Here is a 17,175-nt window from a genome sequence, read left to right on the forward strand (position 1 = left end):
TGAGACAGAGTGTTGCTCTTGTTGCCCAGGCTGCAGTGCAATCCATGGTGCCATCTCAGCTCACCACAGCCTCCGCCTTCCAGGTTCAAGTGATTCTCCTGCTTCAGCCTCCCGAGTGGCTGGGATTATAGGCGCCCACTACTGCCACACCTGGCTAATGTTTGTATTTTTAGTAGAGACAGGGTTTCATCATGTTGGCGAGGCTGGTCTCGAACTCCCGAGCTCAGGTGATCCAGCTGCCTCGGACTCCCAAAGTGCTGGGATTACAGGCGTGAGCCACTGTACCCGGCACATGCCATTCTTTCTTTCCCCAGCTGGGTGGGCTGGGTGCTAGTGCAGTCACCCGGCAGCCAGTGCTGCTCAGCCTTAGGGAGCCTGTATGCAGGAGAGACAAAGCCTTTGTGCAGAATGCCCCACCCTGGGCACTTGACAGGGCGAGTGAAGGGCCTGTGGTATTTCAGCCTCCACCCAGCTGCTGGACGGGCAGCCACACGCTGAACAGCCTCACCTGCCGCAGCCTTGCTCTCAAGGGTTCTGCTTTCCCCCATGAGGAGAAATAAGGGACCAATTGATCACGCCTACTGGGGGCCAGGTACTTTATATATTAGCTCCTTTAATCACCCCAACAACTATGTGAAGTGGGAGTTATTTATTTTTTTTGACAGAAACTTGCTCTGTCACCCAGGCTGGAGTGCAGTGCTGCAATCTCAGCTCACTGCAACCTCTACTTTCTGGTTTCAAGTGATTCTTCTGCCTCAGCCTCCTAAGTAGCTGGGACTACAGGTGCCCATCACTACCACACCCAGCTAATTTTTGTATTTTTAGTAGAGACAGGGTTTCACCATGTTGGCCAGGCTTGTCTCGAACTCCCGACCTTGCGATCCGCCCGCGTCAGCCTCCCAAAGTGCTGGGGTTACAGGCGTGAGCCACCACGCCCAGCCTGAAGTGAGATTTTTATCCCCATTTTATAGATGAGGTAACTACAGCTTTGAGATGTTATGCACTGAGTCAGGCCTGGTGAGTCTTCACAGAAAGGGACTGGCCTACAGGCTCCAAGTGGTCGGCTAGTTCCCTGGTTCACTGCTCTCCCTCGGGAGTTCTGGATGAGCAGTGACCCAGGCAGGTAAAGGGTAAGAATTGCTGCTTGAAGACCCAGACAGATACCCAGGAAAGGCCTTTGCCCGGGAAGGTCTATCATAGGGATTCCTCACAGTGAGACAGACAGGATCAGCCTCTCCTGAGACAAACTACTGCTCTTGAATTTGAAAAAAATTCTCAAGTCTGCTTCTCATCTGTAATGCTTCGTACCACTGTGTCTTTTTCCCAGTTGGTATTGGCAGCAATAAAATGCCTTGAGGGCCAGACAGGGCATCAAACTCGGGGAAAGCTGGGGAACTCTGTGTCCTCTGAATCCAGTTTGGATGGAAAGGAACCCCAAGAGGGAGGACAGGTGGGGGCAGCTGGAAAGACAAGACCAGGTTCCCCTTCTTGGGTGTGTAGGGAGACAGTGGTCAGGACCCCCAAAGAGAGCAGAAGATGGGCCTGGCAGTGAGGTGGGGTTCCCCGAAGGAGGCTGTGTCCCGGGCTGTGTGGCCGCCGAGCTGCTGAGCCTGCTGAGCCCCGTATCCGGTCGGAAGTCCGAGTCTGGCACTTCTGGCTCCGGCTGCTGCAGCTGTTCTGAGGATCTGCACGATTAAAATTCTCCTAGCTCTTGGTGGCTGCAGGAATGCAGTCACGTGGTAGACGTGGTGCCTGGGAGCTGGCGTCAATGAGAGCTCAGTCTGAGAAAACTGGTCCCTTCCCTCTGAGACATGTCCCTGCCGGGCGATTGCTGGAGGCAAACCTCACCACCCACAGGGAAGGGATCCTGAGAGGGACCCAGCCTGGCCTGGGAACTCTTCAGGGGCACCGGTGGTGAGTGAGGGAGGACACAGGGACACAAGAAAATCACTTCTCCTGCTGACCAGGATGTCGCCGGCCTGCCATTTCTGTAGCGGCGCCTTGCGGATGCTTCCACTTCCCTTCATTCATTCTCCTCTCTACCACAATGCTACTTTCTCTGCAAGCAAGCAAGCAAGCGTCTGGTTCCTGGATAACTTCAGAACTACTGCCTTAACATCTTCACTCCTCTATTATCCGGTCCCCTTTGCTAAGAACTGGCAATCAATGAAGAGGGCAGAAGCTTTCCTTTGAATTTCCTGAGTGAACACCAAGGCTTTGTTATTTCTGGGTCCCGGGGATTGAAGAAGGACCAGATTTCTAGCTCCTCTGCTCCCTCCTCCCTCCTCCAAGCCTCTGGATGAGAATGCATTTCCTAGTCACCTATGCTCAAACCCATTTTGTTAATCTTCTAACGCTCCCTCCAGCACACTCAGCCCTCCTCTGCCAAAGGAGACACGGCAGCCAGGTCTTGCTCAATTTCAGCCTCCCCCAACCCAGCTTGTTATTGCTGGGGAAGCTCCCTCCACACCCAGGAAGCTATTTCCCAAAGGAGCCCGATTCCTTCCTATTGTTTTTCAGTTTGTTTTGTGCTGCTGTTTTTGGTTCTTCCTAACTGAAACCCTCATTCCTGTCTAAGACGTCCTGGCAGAAATTCACACTCTCCTATCAGCAACCTTTTTTCTTGTCAGAAATCACTGTTGTGTCAGAAATCACTAATTTTTTTTTTTTTTAATTTGAGATGGAGTCTCACTCTGTCACCCAGGCTGGAGTGCAGTGGAGCGATCTTGGCTCACTGCAACCTCCGCCTCCCGGGTTAAACAATTCTCATGCCTCAGCCTTCCAAGTAGCTGGGATTGCAAGTGCCCACCACCATGCCCGGCTAATTTTTGCACTTTTAGTAGAGATGGGGGGATTCACCATGTTGGCCAGGATGGTCTCGAACTCCTGACCTCAGGTAATCCACCCCCTCCATCAGCCTGATGGGTGGATTACAGGCATAACCAAAATTATAGGCATGAGCCACCACACCCGGTGGAGAAACCATTACTTTCCTTTTAGAAATCACCATCCTGAGAAAAATTAGTTTCCTTCAGAAATTCTTGTTTTTTTGTCAGAGCTCCGTGCATATCCCATCGGAAGCCAACATCTGCAGTCAGACATCCCTGTGTTCTTGCATAAAACACTGCTCTCCTGTCAAAAATCCTTGGTCTCCTGTCAGAAATTCCTGGCAGGAGCTTTCAGTCAGAAGTCATTACTTTCCCACAGGCGATCATCGTTCCTTGCCTGATCCTTCCTTCCCCAGAATGTTCAGAGTCGCTTGTCATCCTTTGACACTGGTAGTTCCCTCGTGACTTCCTTGCCGGGAGAGGAAGAGCCACTGCCGGCTGTTCGCACCTGCTTTGACACATCTGTTGAACCTCAGTGTTGTCTCCAGAAGCAGCCTGGGGCAGTGGACACAGCATGGGGGTGTCCACAGCCTCCTAGACCCCTCCTGGGTGATGAGAGATAAGTCATTTCTGCCTGCTGGACCTTTTCCCCCTCTTTTTGATGGGGGTGAGAAACTCATGTACTCTGCCTGCTTCAGTGCGTCATTTAATTTAGATCAATGACACTTCTGACTTCCAAAAAGTTGCTACCTTGTTTGAGATGAAATCTCTTTTCATGTAATTTTTACTCACTGTTGCTCCACAGGACAAATCTAATACGTCTTCCATTCCATAGCCCTTCAACCCTGCCCCTTAATCTTCTCTTACCTGGCTAAAAACGCCTCCAGTTCTCTAATGTTCAATTTCAACCTGTTCAGTTCCTTGTGTTGTGTGACTGGTTTCTGGGTCCATGGTCAGCCTGCTCCCCGAATTCTGCCCCTGATCCCACATTGTTTGAGTTTGTCTGGGTCTTTCTTGGAGTGTGTTGTGATCAGCTCAGAGGAGAGCAAGATTGTCACCTTGGTCAGGATGGCATAAGCTTTTCTTTTTCTTTTTTTTTTTCTGAGACAGAGTTTCATTCTGTCACCCAGGCTAAAGTGCAGTGGTATGGTCTTGGCTCACTGCAACCTCTGCCTTCCAGTTCAAGTGATTCTCCTGCCTCAGCCTCCTGAGTAGCTGGGATTATAGGCACGTGCCACCATGCCTGGCTAATTTTTTATTTTTAGTAGAAATGGGGTTTCACCATGTTGGCCAGGCTGGTCTCGAACTCCCGACCTCAGGTGATCTACATGCCTCAGCCTCCCAAAGTGCTGGGCTTACAGGTGTAAGCCACTGTGCCAGGCCTTGCATGAGCTTTTATACTGCATATTCAATGTGTTTTTCTATTAGAGGTTTGTAATTTTCTCTGAATACATTTTTCATGTCATTTTACGTTAATTGCAAAATAATGTTTTGTATTCTTCAGGGAATGAGCTCTCTTTGTTGTATTTCCTTCTAGTCTTCATCACTGGAATCTAGAAATGGTATTTTTTTTTTTTTTTTTTTTTTTTGAGGAGTTTCACTCTTGTTGCCCAGGCTGAAGTATGATGGCGCGATCTCGGCTCACTTCAGCCTCTACCTCCTGGGTTCAAGCAATTCTCCTGCCTCAGCCTCCCAAGTAGCTGGGACTACAGGCGTGCACCCTCATGCTCAGCTAATTTTTTTTTTTGTATTTTTAGTAGAGACAGGGTTTCACCATGTTGACCAGAATGGTCTTGATCTCTTGACCTTGTGATCCATCCCCCTCGGCCTCCCAGAGTGCTGGGATTGTAAGTGTGAGCCACCGCGCCTGACCAGAAATGGTATATTTCTTAGAATCTGAAATGTTGCTGAACTGATTTGCCATTTCTAAATAGTTTTCCTGGAACACTCTGTGTCCTTCATGGGGTGGTCACCCATTCTGTCTTGTGATGGCGACAGCTTTATGGCAAGCTGCAGCACGTGTTCCATCTTGGCACTGCTCATAATGGATACCAACGCCCTCTCAGCAGGAGCTGTGCTGGCTATCAGAGGGCACATCGGAGTACAAGGAAATGGGGGGGCATTATGAACCGGGTAATCTTTTGTTAATTCTGATTTCCATTTCTTGAAGGAAATAGTTCTAGTAACTTTGGTAATTCAGCTATTAATAGCAACCCATTGCCACATACTTCACAAGTGAACACGGATCACACCAAAGTTGAAAACACTTGGCCTGGCGATTAAACAGGTTTTTCACTGGATTATACACTTTAAAATAGTGAATTTTAAGTGATGCGAATTAGTCCTTCCCCTGCTAAATGACAACAAAAACAGAAAAAGTTTTAAAAATAGGCTTTGGAGACAAATAGTCAATGTCCCAGCTTTGCCCTTAACAGGACCTATGGCCTTAGGCAATCACGGTACAGTCTTTGATTTCTCTGAATCTCAGTTTCATCCTGTGTAAAATGGGATTATCAATTGCCCCTCTTTCATTCCACTGATGAAAGAAACTCTGCACCCCACGCTATGAAGTAGCTAATCAAAATATCCCATTCTCCTAGACATAATATTGATGAAGACACACTCACATGACCCAAAGAAGCTCAATCAAGATTCTTGAGGAGGGCAAATGTGGATGTTGGGTCAAAATAGGGCTCTCTCCTTCCAAAATCATAAGATGTAAAGCTCATGAAAGCCGGTGTTACTGGGGGTCATCTTTCCCATGACATGGCGAGAACATACTGGAGAGTGAAGCTGACATAGCGGAAATAAAGGGAGAGAAAGATTTCTGACATTGTCAGAATTAAGTTGTCCAGCTTAGTCTGAAGCTAGACACCTCCTGATATTTTCATTTATGTGCACCAATAATTCCTTTTTTTCTTAAGCTTGTTTGAGTTGGGTTTCTGTCATGAGCAACCCAAAGAGGCTTAATACAGAAATGTGTTTCATCAGGCTGTGGTGAGAATCACGTGTGGTAATACCTGTAAAGCATACACCACTTATATAAGCAGGGACTCACAAACGGAAACTTACTGTTATTAATGATAGCATCATGCAATGGATAGAAACAGTTTTGTACATGCTTAACCTTATTACCCTGTACTAGCAAAGATAGTACTAAGTACCACATAAAGTAGAATCTCAGTAAACATATCCTTAGAGACAAATTGGTATCTCTTTACTTTGATATAGAATTTAAAGATAAATTCATCTGAATTTCTCTCTGCTTTTTACTCTTAGGAGATAAAGATGATTCTACAAAATGGAAGGAGTGTTGAACTTGGGGGTCAAGAGACCAGGGTTCTGGTTCTGATGATGCCTTTCACATACCGTATGCCCTGGGGAAGCCCTTTCCTGTGTATGGGACTTGGTTTCTCCATTTGTCAAATTAGGCTATGGAAAAAGGTATCCAGAGATACTTTTAATGGCCCATGATTTCTTTTTTTTTTTTTTTTTCTGAGATGGAGTTTCGCTCTTGTTACCCAGGCTGGAGTGCAATGGCGAGATTTCGGCTCACCACAACCTCCGCCTCCTGGGTTCAATCAATTCTCCTGCCTCAGCCTCCCAAGTAGCTGGGACTACAGGTGCACGCCACCATGGCCAGCTAATTTTTGTATTTTTAGTAGAGACGGGTTTCACCTTGTTGACCAGGATGGTCTCAATCTCTTGACCTTGTGATCCACCTGCCTCGGCCTCCCAAAGTGCTGGGATTATAGGCGTGAGCCACTGCGCCCAGCCAATGGCCCATGATTTCTTGGGATTAAAATAAATTCAATCTCATAGCCTTTTTGCCTCCTACCCACAGTCTCCCACAATGACACATGGTAGAGGTAGTCAGAGTACTTGCAAATGGCCATTTGCACAATTTTGTATTCCCATGAGAAGATGCAAGGAAGTTCAGCACTCTTTACTTGCTAATGTAAAAATGTTACTGAATGCTTCTTAGAATGACTTTTAGCGGCAAGGCCTGAATTATAACTTAATATCCAGAAAAAATCAATTGAAATGAATATTTTTCATTCATCAGGCATTCATTAAAGACCTTCTGGGTACATACTGTGCCCAGTACCTGGAGAACAAAGGGCCTAAGGCTCTGTTCCTGAGGTCAAGGAGAGCACTGGCTCGCAAGGAATGCTTCCTGAGTATCTTGTTCATCAAAATTTCCCTGGCGTTCAGATTGAAATGGAGATTTTGACAGGGCCAGGCACTGGGTAGACAAGTTTGTTGACATTGTCTTAACGCTTGGTTACAACTTTTCCTGTACTTCCACCTCTCAGAAACACCAATCTGGCTGAACAGAGACATGAGCCTCTGTAAACGGACTCTCCCTTCACAAAGGGGCCCTGACCCTCACAGCCCCATCGTTTCATCCTTGCTTCCTGGTCCTAGGGAAGCTTTGCTCTGTGGTGGAGCCTGGAGCTGTGATGTATGCAGGCATCTGAAACCCCAGCTTTGCAGAAGACACAAGACATTGCTTTTTACTTTACCATTTGGGGAAAAGTCATTTTTATATTAACACAAATGTTGATAGACAAGGAGCAAAGTTTAAGATTGGAATGACTTTAAGATTTGTTCATTTTTTAAAAAATTATACTTACTGAGTGCTTACTATGTGCCAGCACTGTCCTAAGCCCTTGGGGACTGGTTAGTAAATAATGGAGATGGAGCAGTAGATAATGGCTGATACAGTTTGGGTGATTGTCCCCTCCAAATCTCATGTTGAAATGTAATCCCCAGTGTTGGAGGCGGGGCCTGGTGGGAGGTGTTTGGGTCTTTCGGGTGGGCCCTCATGAATGGCTGGGTGCTGTCCTAGATGCAGTGAGTGAGTTCTCATGAGATCTGGCTGTTTAAATATATGTGGCACCTCCCCCATCTCTCCTGACTCCACTCTTACCACGTGACATCCCGCTTCCCCTTCACCTTCTGCTGCAATTAAAAGCTTCCTGAGGCCCTCACCAGACACAGACACTGATGTCAGCACCATACTCCCTGTACAGACTATAGGACCATGAGCCAATTAAACCTCTTTTTTTTTTTTGGAGATGGAGTCTTGCTCTGTCACTCAGGCTGCAGTGCAGTGGCGCAATCTTGACTCACTGCAACCTCCGCCTCCCGGGTTCAAGCAATTCTCCTGCCTCAGCCTCCTGAGCAGCTTGGACTATAGGTATGTGCCATCGTGCCTGGCAAATCTTTGTATTTTTGGTAGAGACAGGCTTTCACCATATTGGCCAGGCTGGTCTTGAACTCCTGACCCCAAGTGATACAGCCACCTTGGCCTCCCAAAGTGCTGGGATTACAGGCATGAGCCACTGACACCCGGTTAACCTCTTTTCTTTATGAATTACCCAGCTTCAGGTATTTCTCTTACAGCAGTGGGAGACTGAACTAACACGGTGCCCTAGTGGGGCTCACATTCTAGTGGACGGAAATGGAAAAACATATGGTATTTCAGATGCTTACAAGCGCTGTAAAATAGAGCAAGGTAAGGAAATGTCCCCCTTGCAGAGGACTCCTTCAGGCTTCACCATCAGAGTCTCTGGATCTCCTTCTTGTCTCTGCCACAAGGGTTACCTGGGCCCAAGCATCGGGGGTGGGAGTTGGGGGTGGAGGTTAACCAGGAAATGAATTGGCTTAAGAAATACATCTTGAGTCTTGGCATAGTGGCTAACAGGATCCCAGGCTGTGCTGGTGCTGCTGTTACTGGAGCTGCACTGAGACCCACTGCTCCAGGCCAGCTGGCAAGGCCGGCCGAGCTCGCCTTCTGAGCCCCCAGCCTCTTCATGGGCTCTTCCCTTCTAATTTATAGACCTTGCCCTTGCTTCACTTCCTTCTCTTGTCAGTCATCCGATGATTTTCTCCCTGCTACCCCCCGACCCTCTAAAATAGGCCTCTGGAGTGTGATCTGAAAATAAATTATACGAAGTTGCAAGTGGCTGGTCATCACTATCATCCCTTTTAGGAATATTTGAATTTTAAAGGTCCAATAACCTGCAAAGCTAAAGAAATAAAACTCAGATGGTGGCCGGGTACAGTGTCTCACACCTGTAATCCCAGCACTATGTGAAGCTGAGGTGGGCAGGTCACAAGGTCAGAGTTTGAGAGCAGCCTGACCAACACAGTGAAACCCTGTCTCTATTAAAAATACAAAAGTTAGCTGGTCGTGGTGGTGCACACCTGTAATCTCAGCTACTCAGGAGGCTGAGGCAGGAGAATCGCTTGAACCCAGGAGGCAGAGGTTGCGGTGAGCAGAAATGTGCCCTTGTACTCCAGCCTGGGGGACAGAGCAAGACTTCGGAAAAAAACAAAAAACAAACCTCAGATGGTGGACTTCGGTCACCTGCCAGTGAGTGGTGGCTCTTTGGGGAATCAGAGCCTCTGAAACTGTGTAGGTGGCCACTTATCCTACCCACTCTGTGTGCCTGGTGGGGAATGTCTCCTAGCCAGCCTGGATAAGAATTGAAATTCCATGTCCCTCTTCTTCAGAAGCAGGGAGGCAGAGATGCTGCTACTGAAGAGGGTATTAACTAACGTCATTAACTAAATTCCCCAAGGAGACAGGAGTCTCTGTGTCTTTTGTGTTCCAGGAATGGCTCTTGCTTCATTGGAAAGAAGGAAATCTGTTGAGACAGACTCTGATCCTCCTGCTGAGGGAGGCCCTGCTGGGGTTATATCAGGGTCTGGGTCTCTCCCGGAAGAAGAAACTCACCAGAATTTAAAAAATTAAGGCCACAGTTCCCTACGTAAGGTTTAAAAATGAAAGAATGGGAGGCCTTAGAAGTTGGACAGGGAGCCAGGCATGGTGACTCACACCTGTAATCTCAGCACTTTGGGAGGCTGAGTCTGGTGGATCACCTGGGGTCAGGTGTTTGAGACCAGCCTGGCCAATATAGTGAAACCCCATCTCTAATAAAAATTCAAAAAATTAGCTGGGAGTGGTGGCAGGCACCTGTAATCCCAGCTACTAGGGAGGCTGAGGTAGGAGAATCACTTAACTCATGAGGCAGAGGTTGCGGTGAGCTGAGATCGTGCCATTGCACTCCAGCCTAGGCAACAAGAGTGAAACTCTGTCTCAAAAAAAAAAAAAAAAAAAAGTTGGATAGGGTTACATTAAAAAGAGGCTGGAAAAGAAAGCAAGCAGAGAGGTCAACCACGGCCAAATTGCCCATCTGTCCAGAATTTCTCCTCTGAGCACTTGCCCTCTAGTCCTGAGAGGCATCATTTGGCCTCTGCCTCTTATCCTACTCCTGAGAAGAAACATCTCTTGGAAGGAATAAAAATGCTGGAAGGAGAAGGAGCAGAAGAAGGAACAGGGCCTGCCGGGTGGGCGGAGGGTAGTGTCTATCGAAGCTGACTTAGGAGGACAGCATTGTGGCACAAGTCGGCCAGCACTGGCCTAGGAGCCAGAGGCCTCCGTTCTTGTCCTTGTGTGGCCTGTAACAAGTCACTGTCATCTCCACTCCCCTCCAAGGTATTGGCCGAGACAACCTCTGGGTGTCCCTTCAGACCCTACGACCTCTTCTAGCATCATCACTTGCCATGAGAGGTGCATGAGAGGTAAGAGTGAATTCATCAGAACTCTTCGGATGACCTTCATTTTTTTCCCATCTTTTCAGCCTCAGATGGAATTTCGCTTAAGGACATGCCTGTTTCAAAGCATTTTTCCAGGTTTGTTTTCAGTTGCTATTTCTGAAGCCACGTTACACACTGAGAAGCTCCTCCCTTTTTCTCTACCCTGCTTCTCCCCAACTCTGTCTCCTTCTTGTCACTTTTAGTTGGTTTTGCACAGGGAACTCTGAGGCCATCCCAGCCGCCCTGGTCTGCTCATGAGGAACCCCTTCCCACAGTGCTTCAAGAGCAGGATGGAAGTTCCAAGAGTATGAATTCATTTCACAACTTGTACCTTTTACAACATACTCCTGTAAGTGTGCGTGTGACAGTGTGCATGTGCATGTGTGGCACCAAGACATTCTGGACCCATTATAAAATAACAGGTAAGAGCTCAGGTTTGGCTGGGTGTGGTGGCTGGTGCCTCTAATCCCAGCACTTTGGGAGGCTAAGATGGGTAGATCACCTGAGGTCAGGAGTTTGAGACCAGCCTGACCAACATGGTGAAACCCCGTCTCTACTAAATGCCAAAAAAAAAAAATTAGCAGGGCATGATGGCGGGTGCCTGTAATCCCAGCTCATCAGGAGGCTGAGGCAGGAGAATTGCTTGAACCCAGCGGTGGAGGTTGCAGTGAGCTGAGATTTCGCCATTGCACTCCAGCCTGGGCGACAGGGCGAAACTCCGTCTCAAACAAACAGAGTTCAGGTTTTAGACCCATATACACCTAGTTTACATCCTGCCCCAGCCACTCAGGTAGTTATGTGACATTGGGCAAACTGCCTAACCTTTCTAAGCCTCAATTTATCTACCTGCACATTGATAATATACACCCCAAGAGCTGCTGGGGGCTGCTGCCTGCTGCCCGCTTCTTGAAGATAACAATTGTTTCTGAGATATCAGAAGGGTCTATCGGTGTCTTGACCAGGTGTCCTCTCTTGTGGACAGTAGCACTTCTTTCTACTGTGGCTATCTCAGTGTATACCACCTTCCCATACCCCTCACAACACTTGAAATTCTGAGCCAAAGGCCCCCAGATAGGATGACATCTAAACGGTCACTGGGGAGGAGTGAGCCCTCTTCTCTGGACCCACTGACTCTTCTGGCTCCATAAGCTCACACATCAGGCAAATGCAGATTTCTTTCCTGAAGGATCAGGGATATTTCAGAGCAGTAACAGAACCTGGAGCACTCATCTACTTAGAACTTTTCCTGAATCCTTTTGTGATGACTACTTTTGGTGGAGTTGAAATGCTGCTTTCATTCTGCGTCTGTGTAGTTCGGTGCTTTGTTCAGAGTTAAGTGTTTTCAGAAAAGTTCAAAGTTAAGTGTTTTCAGAAAATATTTTCAGAAAAATATTTCAAAAATATTGCCTGTATTTTTTTACAGTCTAAATTTTGACTGCTGAGAAGTTTCTATTTCACGAAACTTCATTTAAACGGTTTTTCTACTGAATCCAGGGTACTCTGAAGATCGAAGCCTACCAAGTGACAAAAAGCAACAATAAACAGTTTGATTTAAAAAAAAAAAAAAAAGAATTTTTCCTGAATCTCACAAGCACAGACTTAGTCTCTCTAAGGAGGGCCTACTTGGACGCCCCTCCACTCCTCCATGTTTGGACCTCAGTACAAAGGCATGCTGTCCTCTTTGGTCTCTGCAGGGCCTGCTTTTGGGTTCATTGTTCATGTGCTTATTCCTCTAGCACCCCTCCCATTCTCCTTCCCCCATAGGCAATTGTGGATTTAGTGTGTATCTTTTTGTGTATTTCTTGCAAACCATATGGTGGTATTTTCATGCGTTTTTGTTTTACCTAAATGGTGTTGTATCACATAGTGTACTCTTCTTCCCGCGCCTTCCACCCTGCACTCCGCCTTTGTGATCCATCACGTTGCCGTGTGTTGTTCTGGCCAGCTTTCCCCGCTTCACTCTCCCCGTGACACACTCTGGGTGACTTTCAACTTCCCCACCACAAGTAACAACATGGCAGTGAGCATCATCCGGAAGCACTTCCACCCCTCCTAACCGGACTCACCTGCTCTGAGATTGGTCACTGCACTCACTAACTTTTGAGTCTGAAAACTCAAAAAGAGCAAGCACTCTCTTCTTGGATCTTTCTTGAGTCACAAAGGCCCCGATAACACCCAAGGGGCATAGAAATGAGCGTCAATGTTTGTTCCACCTTGTCTCATGGGGCCCCAGGGAAGGGGCTTCTAGACCTGTGGTCCCAGACGATAGGAGCCTCTTCTGTGAGTTTTCATATCAGGCCCAGGGCTTTCTTCATTTGATTGATTAAAGAAAGCCCACGTTCCAAAGGCAAACACTTTCCCCTACTCAGAAACTGTAGAGTCTAGATCTATAATGAATCTATCCTTCATTAACCACACATTTACCCTGCCCATGGAGTCCTGTTGAGGAGACTGGGTCTCTCTCTTTTTGTCAGGGGTGGGTGGTAAGGAGAAGGCTCAGGAAGTTCTGCTGGTGCTTGGGAAGAGCTACTGTTGATTTGCATGGCTGCTCTGAGCTCATAAATGAAGGCATAGACCTCTGTTAATTTTTTTCGTCAGTCATTCTCTTCTAATCAAGAAGAGCTTCACGGTTTGCCACTTCCTCCCAAAAGGAGCTTCAATAGGCTTGAACGCTATTCACTGAATGACATCTATTCCTAGTGGGCAAAGTTGCACGGGTTTATGACATTCTCGTCGTTCTTTTTTTTTGAGATGGAGTCTCACTCTGTCACCCAGGCTGGAGTGCAAGGGCACGATCTCGGATCACTGCAACCTCCACCTCCCAGGTTCAAGCGATCCTCCTGCCTCAGCCCCCCCGGTAGCTGGAATTAGAGGCACACGCCACCATGCCTGGCTAACTTTTGTAATTTTTTTTTTTTTTTTTGAGGCGGAGTTTCACTCTTGTTACCCAGGCTGGAGTGCAATGGCACGATCTCGGCTCACCAAAACCTCCGCCTCCTGGGTTCAGGCAATTCTCCTGCCTCAGCCTCCTGAGTAGCTGGGATTACAGACACGCGCCACCATGCCCAGCTAATTTTTTGTATTTTTAGCAGAGACGGGGTTTCACCATGTTGACCAGGATGGTCTCGATCTGTTGACCTCGTGATCCACCCGCCTCAGCCTCCCAAAGTGCTGGGATTACAGGCTTGAGCCACCGCGCCCGTCCTAACTTTTGTATTTTTAGTAGAGACAGGGTTTCACCATATTGGCCAGTCTGGTCTTGAACTCCTGACCTCAGGTGATCCACCTGCCTCAGCCTCCCCAAGTGCTGGGATTACAGGTGCGAGCCACCATGCCCAGCCTCTTTACTTGGCCTACTTCCTCAGCTTTCTCAGTCAAGCCATCTCTTTTTGGTGGGTCCAGAGGTGCTGCACAAGACTCAAGGGGCACTACACCAGGAGCCAGTGGTCATGGTCTTGACCCTGCCTTGTCTCCATGGCTTGTGTGATGCTGAACTACTGGTTGAAGCTCTCAAAGCCTCCATTTTCTTGTTAAAATGACAGGTGGAGTGGGGTAGGGAGACAGGCCTAACATTTTTAGAAATGTAAGGCCTTCTGGGCTGTTTTTGCTTTTTCTTGAGACAGCATTTTGCTATGTCACCCAGGCTGGATGCAGTGGGGTAATTACAGCTCACTGCAGCCTTGACCTCCCTGATAGAGATTCTCCCACCTCTGACTCCCAAGTAGCTGGTACAAAGGTGTGCGCCACAACCGCTAGCTAATTTTTAAGTTTTTTCGTAGAGATGGGGTCTCCCTGTATTGCCCAGGCTAGTTTTGTGATCCTTCCTCCTTGGCCCCCACAGTGCTGGGATGATAGGCATGAGCCATTGCGCCTGGCCGTCTTTCGGTTCTTCATGTCTGTGCTTTTGCAAGAGGCTTGGGTATTCCTTTGGCATTTGCCTTCTCCCTCCCACTTTAGGTATGCCCCTTTTTGATCCCAGCCCTCCACCATCCCCTCCTGCCTCTCCAGGTCCCAGCCCTCTCCACTCTTGCCACTCTCCCCTGCTCAGATACCTTTCTCCCAAGCAATATTCATACACTGCTAGTCTCCCCCACTGAAACAACTGTTCTAGGTGCACTGTTTCTCCCCTCCTGACCCTCCTCTCAGTCACACAATCCTCTGAGGTTTTTATCAGGAAAGTGGAAGCCAAGTGCTTTGAAGTAACTTGATTTGCCCTGAAAACACCCCAAATTCTTGGGACTTCTCTTGATCAAGAGTAATTCTGGGCTACCCTGGAGTTCTCACAGTCATACAGGATCACAGGCTACCCCAGAGTCCTCTAGGGCTTCCCCAGATCTGTTTCTTAGGCTAAGAGAAGGCAGGAACCAACAAATCTCTTTTATGGAAAATTGCTATATCTCTTGCCCTTTCCCCAGTCAAATTACGCTCACAGGGATTTCTTTTCTTCTAAGAACTGTAGGCTACCACCTCTGCCTAGACTCACTCCTGCATCCTTTCTTCTTTCTTTTTATTTTTCCCTCCTTTCCTCCCTCCCTCCCTCCCTCCCTTCCTTCTTCTTTTCTTCCTTTCCTTCTTCAGGCAGGCTCTTACTTTGTCACCTAAGCTGGAGCACAGTGGTGTGATCTCACTGCAGTCTCTGCCTCCCAGGCTCAAACTATCCCCCAGCCTCAGCTCCCCAAGTAGCTGCGACCACATGAGTGTGCCACCACACCAGGCTATTTTTTGTGTATTTTTGGTAGAGATGGGGTTTCATCATGTTGCCCAGGGTGGCATGAATCCTTTCATGCATTCACTTATTCATCAAACATAAGGGGAAATAGCTCAAGAAATCCAAGATGGGTATGCACAAAGACCTGGCCTTCCAGATAATGATGACTGAAGATCTGAAGAAAGGACCCATTCCCTTCTAACACATGCAGTGGTAGAAAAATGGGACTAGAGGCCAAGTTAGGGTTAGGGGAAGTTTTGCCTTCTGCTGCTGTCAATGACGAAGGTAGCTAGCTAGGTGATCAGTTTACTGGGAAAAGGGGATTTAGCCTCTGGGAGACCTGCTGTTTTCAAAAGCCATTTCTGTCTTTTTGGCAAACCCTGAAAGAGTCAAGTTTTGCTACAGACTTGTCTTATTAAAAACCAGTCAGGCGGCTGGGTACAGTGGCTTACACTTGTAATCCCAGCACTTTGGGAGGCTGAGGCGGGCAGATCATGAGGTCAGGAGTTGGAGCCCAGCCTGACCAACATAGTGAAACCCAGTCTTTACTAAAAATATGAAAAGTAGCCAGGCATGGTGGCTTGTGCTTGTAATCCCAGCTACTCGGGAGGCTGAGGCAGGAGAATTGCTTGAACCTGGGAGTCGGAGGTTGCAGTGAGCTGAGATCATGCCACTGCACTCCAGCCTGCCGACCGAGTGAGACTTTGTCTCAAAAAAAAAAAACAACAAACAACCCCCTCCCCAAAAAAAGTCAGGCATGTAGGGTGTAAATCCATTCATTGGCCTCATGTGCACCGAACTCCAGGCCTCTCCCGGCCTCACTACCCTATGTGATCATTTTTCACTCTTGATGTGACTACCCTCCTCTTAGTGGTGGGACCCTGCAAGCTGATCTCACAAATGCCACCATGGAATGGAAGGCATGTTAAAAAAAACAAAATCTTTGCTTTTGGCTTTCCCCCACAGCTGTCTATTGACCCCCTAATCCTAAACCGCAGTCTTGGATTTCAAGCTTGGGGATGGAGCTTGGGGGCAAAACATCTCAGGTCTGTTTCCTTCCCCTATTTCTACCTCTTTTCCTTCTCCCAGTGCCCACTGGAGCAAAAGGGGGAGGCTCCCACCTCTTTGTTTTGTGTTGTGTCTTCCATATTCCACAGGGCAGTGACCCTCATGGCCTGGACACCACCAGAAAACAGGGATCTTCTCCAAGCTGTGGAGGAAATCATGAGGTGGGGCTCCCAGTCTGGACTTTTGGAATGGGAGATGCCAAACAAACAGGAAATAAGGACACAATTACACTGCTTTACTCTCTCCCAAATAGCTCCATTGTGTTTTCTTTTACCTTTTTTTTTTGAGACAGAGTCTTGCTCTGTTGCCCAGGCTGGAGTGCAGTATCGCGATCTCTGCTCACCGCAACCTCCACCTCTGGGATTCAAGCAATTCCCCTGCCTCAGTTCTCCCGAGTAGCTGGGATTACGTGTGCGTGCCACCATGCCTGGCTAATGTTTCGTATTTTAGTAGAGACATGGTTTCACCATGTTGGCCAGGATGGTCTTGATCTCTTGACCTTGTGATCCACCCACCTCGTCCTCCCAAAGTGTTGGGATTACAAGCATGAGCCACCGCACCCAGCTGGCTCCATTATGTTTTAAATTTATGTGTGATCCCTAGTCTTTCTGCAGATGAACATTGTTGCTTAGGAAGACATAAAAGTTAGGCAGATTATATATATTTTTAATTTCTATTCTATGAAAGTCACTGTGCTGGGGAAGGGGAACAAAATGATAAGATATGGTCTCAGCCCCCAAGAAAGTAATATTCTATGAACTGTGATCAACGTAAACAAGGAACTGAGCTGCAGCAGGAACTTGTAGATGCTTGCGAGGGGCAGTGCAACAGCTGACACAAGAAGACCTGGGTGCTTTGAATGCGATGCAGATTGGAAGGGGACTGAAGATGTCACAGATGATGAAGTGACTCAGATTTCAAGACTAAATGTCAGGAATACGGAGGGTTTGAGATGATCTGGTT

General features: G+C 47.7%; 1 long non-coding RNA gene across 1 annotated transcript; it reads left to right on the forward strand.

Annotated features, from left to right (window-relative positions):
* The first annotated feature begins 489 nt into the window (after positions 1 to 489).
* On the forward strand, positions 490 to 16,452 carry LOC144579511 (uncharacterized). The gene is made up of 5 exons (XR_013527228.1): positions 490 to 592; positions 972 to 1,130; positions 10,481 to 10,532; positions 10,640 to 10,785; positions 16,234 to 16,452. It is a non-coding gene; the product is annotated as an uncharacterized LOC144579511 (long non-coding RNA).
* The last annotated feature ends 723 nt before the right edge of the window (positions 16,453 to 17,175 follow it).

The sequence above is a fragment of the Callithrix jacchus genome, chromosome 15 (assembly GCF_049354715.1).
Source record: "Callithrix jacchus isolate 240 chromosome 15, calJac240_pri, whole genome shotgun sequence".
NCBI classification, from domain to species: Eukaryota; Metazoa; Chordata; class Mammalia; order Primates; family Cebidae; genus Callithrix; species Callithrix jacchus.